At 46.9% G+C, this 6,000-nt stretch overlaps 1 protein-coding gene across 3 annotated transcripts in view; it reads right to left on the reverse strand.

Annotated features, from left to right (window-relative positions):
* The window catches only part of FAR1 (fatty acyl-CoA reductase 1), a 34,925-nt gene extending 29,790 nt beyond the window's left edge, over positions 1–5,135 (reverse strand). The window contains exon 1 of one of the 3 annotated variants that reach the window (XM_030273419.4): positions 4,980–5,135. The gene's annotated coding sequence lies outside the window, so the exon portion shown is untranslated. Of the gene's footprint in view, positions 1–2,723; positions 2,929–4,471; positions 4,493–4,979 lie in introns of those variants that run through there. The other 2 variants (XM_072929465.1, XM_072929466.1) reach the window with 2 other exon arrangements.
* Positions 5,136–6,000: the final 865 nt, after the last annotated feature.

Here is a 6,000-nt window from a genome sequence, read left to right on the forward strand (position 1 = left end):
AGCCAGTCTCTGGCTTGGCCCTGGTAATATGCCAGACCTCAAGTTTCTCACTACACACTTTCCACACAATAGTGGGGATGGACTCAGGGTAATACTGTGTTCTCTACACGTGAAATACAACAAAACTAAATCAATCTGAAGGACCAGGCCCGAGTCACAGCTGCAGCATGGGTAAATGCTACCAGAAACCCCAAAACTCTATGGCAAAGAACATGGCAAACTTGTGGCTGACCCTCAGTGATTTAAGAGACTTTCTGAACAATAACAAGGCATTTCAAATTAGTTGAACATCTTCAGGACTGAAGACTAGAAAAAAACTTCCCAACTACCAATGAAGAGATTTGTCCTCTTTAAATCATTTACCTAATGAAACACAATACCAGTTCAAGTAACCAATCTAGTTAGGTCAAAGTTTACATAGCTGAGTGTATAGCTCTGTGTACAAAAATAAAGTAGACTTGCTTTTCAAACAGTTCCCCTCACTACTCTTAATCACTGAAATATGCTAGATACTGAAAGCATGTCCTCAAGTGTGTGCTCCTCAAGCTCCTGGATATATTTTGGATCTCCTCCTGGATATATTACTACCGCTGGCAGCACATGCATTCAAGGTAAGGAGCATTATTAAATTGATTTAGGTGAGACTTAGCTAATACTGCATATCATCTCTTTAACAGCACTAGAGCACATTAATATCAAAATTCAGGTTGATACCAGACATGGAAATAGTTCTGCCACTTTCTTTTAGATGACAGTGACAAAACCCATGTCCAGTATTCACTCAATTGCTTTGGGAAGATGGTAAATTGGGTCCAACTAACCCATGGCCACCCAATAACTTATTAGCAGAATTCAGCCTAATTCATCAACTACTTCCCCAAAGACACCCTTGTGAAATAAGATGCTCTGAAGTGAGGGCTGTGCTCACAATCATGGAGTATTTAACCTCTTTTAATCCTTTAGTCTTATGGAGCAAAACCTGATTTCATTGTGGGCCACTGTTGAGTTGATCTCAGCAGAACTCCTTAATCAGAGCTATTCAATGCATGTGGTTACACAGATATTTCTTTAGCATGTGTTCACACACCTTCCTTCAGCCAAAGGTCTGATTTTACTACAAATTTCCACTTACTTGTGCTTCTACTCAGAGGGATTCTGTACCAGATGACTTTGTAATTACTTCTTAGTAAGTAATCTGTTCACAAAGCACATACTAGGGAAGTCCCTTGCTGTTCTGTAAATATGTTTCTTTTACAGTTCCTCCTCCAAAAATGAATGGGAACGAAGTAGGAGATTTTTACAATCCCTTTATAATTAAGTTATAAGTTGACGTTTTTCTAAATTGTTTGCTTTTCAAGCCTAGTCATCAAGTGCACAGAGGAGGGGGAGAAAAAGGTCTCTTTTGGTATAGTTAAACTCATTTCTCAAAATTGCACGGAAGGCAAAGATGAGGTCAGAAATTAAGATATTCCAGGAAAGCATATTCCATATAAGAACATTTACTGTATTCCATCTCCAGTTAACATGAAAACATGTTTAACACACATGCAGGGAGAATTTTAAACAAGTTCTAGGAAATCAAGAGGTAGGCAGGTTCAAGATTTGTTGAACAGAAGCTGAGTTCCAGATAATTTTATCTAATTTAATTGGAAGTCTGTATTAGAAATCTCATTTGCACTTTTGGTTATGAAAGGATTACATGATAAAGCCTCACTGTTTATCAGGGTAGTTGCATAAATCTCGGCTCTTACTTTGCATAAGTCATTACTCTTGAGTTAACCCTGAAAGGAGAACAGAACCTGTCTGAAGGACACATCTACAACACAATGAGCAGAGCAGCACTCACAGCTGACTCTCCATCACTCCTTACTCACTGCCTTAGGAAAAGAGGCCAAAGGCACCACTTCAGCATTCACTTCAGCCTGCTGATATTCAGCCCTGGTTATCACTAGAGAAAGCTTTAGCAGCAGCAGGATTGTTGGTGCAGTTGCTACTGTGATACTGTCATTTTGCTGGGAGGGAAAAGACAAAAATCAAGGAAATGGAAGGAGGTGAGGGAACACACAATATTCAAGCGCTCATCAGTTTGTCAAGTTTCAGTAATAAGAGACTCTCAGTCTTTAAGTTTCAGGGTTAACTCCTTAATCTTAGTAATTAAAACCCAGATTCACCTTTTTCATATTGATCAAACAAGACAAGGATAACTACCCAAAAATCGCACCTGCAATTATTATCTGTTCAAACTTATTATTCACAAAGCAATTACAACTGGAATACTTAATCAAGAACAAAAGGCCCAGCTCTTATTCTTCTCATGTTTTAAATTACATAGAAGGCCTGAATCACGTTTTACAATAGACATTACACGATGAATTTAAAGTCCTAGGAATCAACAGTTCCAGACTCCTCCCATACTTTCCCAAATCTCTCACAGTTAAATGGTATTTTCTCTTCCATTATGCTCCTGCAGGAATCCACAATAATTCTTTTGAAACCTAAACATTACTCATTTATCTGACAACTCTACCAAGTTATATTTGAAACCTTATCACCTTCTGAAGGGAAAAAAAAAAACAAACAAACCCACCCTAGTTTACTTCTCCTTTCTTCCAATACAGTGGAACAAAGTACAGCCAAAAAAATAAAAGCCCATTTCCACAATTTTCTTATCTTCAGAAGTGACTCAGATACTCAAAGCAAGTTGTACCAAGGGAATTGCCTACCTGTCTCCCAAACAGGGTGCTGGCAGCCTCCCTCCTCCTCCTCAGGAGAAGAGCTGTTTACTCGGCAGGGCGGTAGTCTGTAGTGCCAGAGCTCCAATCTTAACTCCTATTTATGCTAATGGATGTCCTCTCCGGATCTAGCAATTACATCTCTTGCACAAGGAGCTCCACAAATGTACAAATATCAATGGCACGGAAAGGCTGAGCTCCTGTGCACACACAGACCTGCTAAAAGCACAGCCTTTGTCACCACACCTTGGGCGCAGAGTGACAGGGGACATCCCTATGGTCCCCACTGCAAATCCTGCGTGGGAAACACCCAGAAGACAAAAAAAAACGGGAATACCTAGTTTGTTCTGATAAAACAGGATTTGTTACTACAGTTTACAGCTTCCAAACCGTGCAAATATCGACTTATTACTGCAAGGCTTGGAATCAGCATCAGGGAGAAACACCTGTTTCCCATGCACATCATGCATGGATGTACATGATGGTACTAACCATGCCCAGACAGCAAATGTTTACATAATGCAAGTGCTCCACAACAAGTACCAAATTAGCCAAGCACAATTTTTGCTGATATTGGCTCCTTTTCAGAATTTTTACCTTGCCACTCTGCAGCTCTGCTTTCTGCAGACAAGTAACAAGCAAACTACACGAAACATCCTCAAACACTAAATATTTTGTGACAAAAAACCGAACACACACAGATTCTGGCTGAAGAAGCCAACCCAGCCTGCAGTCACTGCAACAATTTATGTCTTCAAAAACATCCAGGACCTTCTAAGGCACTCGCTTAAACGTTCCAAATGGCTGTATAACCATTTTAATTTGTTCTGCATCCCCTTCCAATCACCAGAAACAGCAACCCTTATGAGGAACTGGGAGTTCCTCCAAGAGCTAGAACTCAGAAACAGGAAGATGACAGAGAACCCTTCACTTCGTAGCAGCCAGAAGAGATTCAGTTTGGCCTTTCAGGAGCTAAGAGGTGGTAGGGATGGTTACACTTTTGCTTCAATGTTAAATTTTATCTATGACTATCAGCTGCTGTAGATGACAAAGATGTGGTCAGGCTGGGTTATTCTGGAACTGTAAGAAGAAAAACATTTATCTGTCCAAAACCTACAGCCACACTTAATTTAGAACAACTCCCCCAATACGCTTTCACTGTTAAAATTGTGTCTAGTAAAGCTTCATTATACCTACAGTGCAGCAATAAAGCCAAGTATTTGCAGAAAAAAAGTTAGAGATCTTGATTTGTCGTTATTTTATAGCTCTGCAACAGGTAGAGATAAAAAAAAAAAAAAGAACTATAAAAACATAAGCCATAAAATTAACCTTTCCTATCCATCTATAGGTTTTTGATGGGGAAATGGCCGAATTTTAAGGCACCTATGTGAGTGTAGGGTGAAAAACAGGGTAGAGGAGCTGAAGGGTGAAGATCCTAGAAATCTACCTTATACCTAGAATATAATTTCCAAATTGCTGAAATAATGGTACCTCAGTTAAGAAGCACAGACACGATACACAAATTGGGGATCAAGACATTCTAGCCTGCTGCAGTACAGATGGATGCCACAGACAGCAAAGCTCCTACTTCTTAATTATTACCAAAAGAGTTATCAAAATACTAAAAAAAAAAAGTTTCAGTTGCTAAAGCCTTGAAGTAGGTCAAATGAAATTAAAGGTCTCTATTTTCATGGGAATCAAGCTGGTTTCGATTACAAGCTCACTACCAGCAACCTCACCCCTGCAATCAGCCGCACTTTAAAGTTCATTCGGGGAAGTGCTCTGGAGGACCGCGAGCCTCCCGCAGGGCACAGGCGGAGGAAGGGCTCCGCTCTCCCGCGGCCGCCGGAGCGCTCCGGGCGCACGGACCCGCGGGGCCCAGCCCGGCTCTCCCGAGACACGAGAGGGACTCGTGGCCTTCGCTGCGAGCCCGTTCGGGCAGGGCAGGGCCCCGCCGCTCGCCGCAGGCCCGCCCAGCGCCGAGGGGGATGGTGGTACCCAGGCCCGGGCCCCGCGGCGGGCGGAGCGGGGGCGTCCGGCCTCGCCCACGCTCCCCGCTCCGCTGAGCATCGACCGCGGCCGCCGCGCTCCGCCGGCCCGCCCGCCGCCACGACGCGCCCCGGCGCCCTCCATCCTTCCCCCCCCCCCCCCCCCCCACCCCGGAAAGGCGCGGCCGCCCCCTCCCCCAAGGCCCCCGTCCCGATGGCCGGGAGCGGGGTGCCGGGAGCGGGGTAGCGGTGGCGGTACCTGCTGCGGGCGGTACCGCTGCGGGCGCTGCCCGGCCCCGGCTGTGCCCGCCCGGCGCTCGCCGCCCCGAGGGTCCCGCACGGCGGCCCCGCACAGCCGCTCCCGTTGGCCGCTGCGCGCGCGCTCCCCGCCCGCCCATTGGCCGCCCGCGCCGCCGCTCGCGGGACGAGAGCGCCGCGGATTGGTTGGGCGCCCGGCGGCGGCCCCGCCCCCGCCGGCGGCGCGCGGGGGGCCGCGCCCTCCCCCCCCCCCCTCACACCCACACGCAGAGGGACGGACGGACGGACGGACAGACAGACGGACAGACAGATCTCCCCCCTCACAGCCACACGCAGAGGGACAGACAGACGGACAGACAGACAGACCTCCCCCCTCACACCCACACGCAGAGGGACAGACAGAGGGACAGACGGACAGACAGATCTCCCCCCTCACACCCACACACAGAGGGACAGACGGACAGACAGACCTCCCCCCTCACACAGACTCACACAGTGCACACACAGGCACACACAGTGCACACACATTGCACACACAGTGCACACAGACACACACAGAGGGTCATACACGTTGCACACATGGACACAATGCATACAGACACACACACAGAGGGTCACACACACAGAGTGCACACAACAGAGGGTCACACACACAGAAACACACACAGAGTGCACTCACAGACACTGCACACAGTACACACACAACAGAGGGTCTCACACACACCAGAACAGGGTCACACACACACACAAACACACACAGTGCATACACAGACACACACAACAGAGGGTCTCACACACACACAGACACACACACAATGCACTTACAGACACACAATGCACACACAGACACACACAACAGAGGGTCACACACACATAGACACACAGTGCACACACACACACACAACAGAGGGTCACACAAACAGACACACACACACACACACACAGTGAGCTCACAGACACGGTGCGCACACAGAGGGTCACGCACACACAGACACAGTGCACACAGAAACACATGCCCCCTC

Source organism: Taeniopygia guttata, chromosome 5 (assembly GCF_048771995.1).
Source record: "Taeniopygia guttata chromosome 5, bTaeGut7.mat, whole genome shotgun sequence".
NCBI classification, from domain to species: Eukaryota; Metazoa; Chordata; class Aves; order Passeriformes; family Estrildidae; genus Taeniopygia; species Taeniopygia guttata.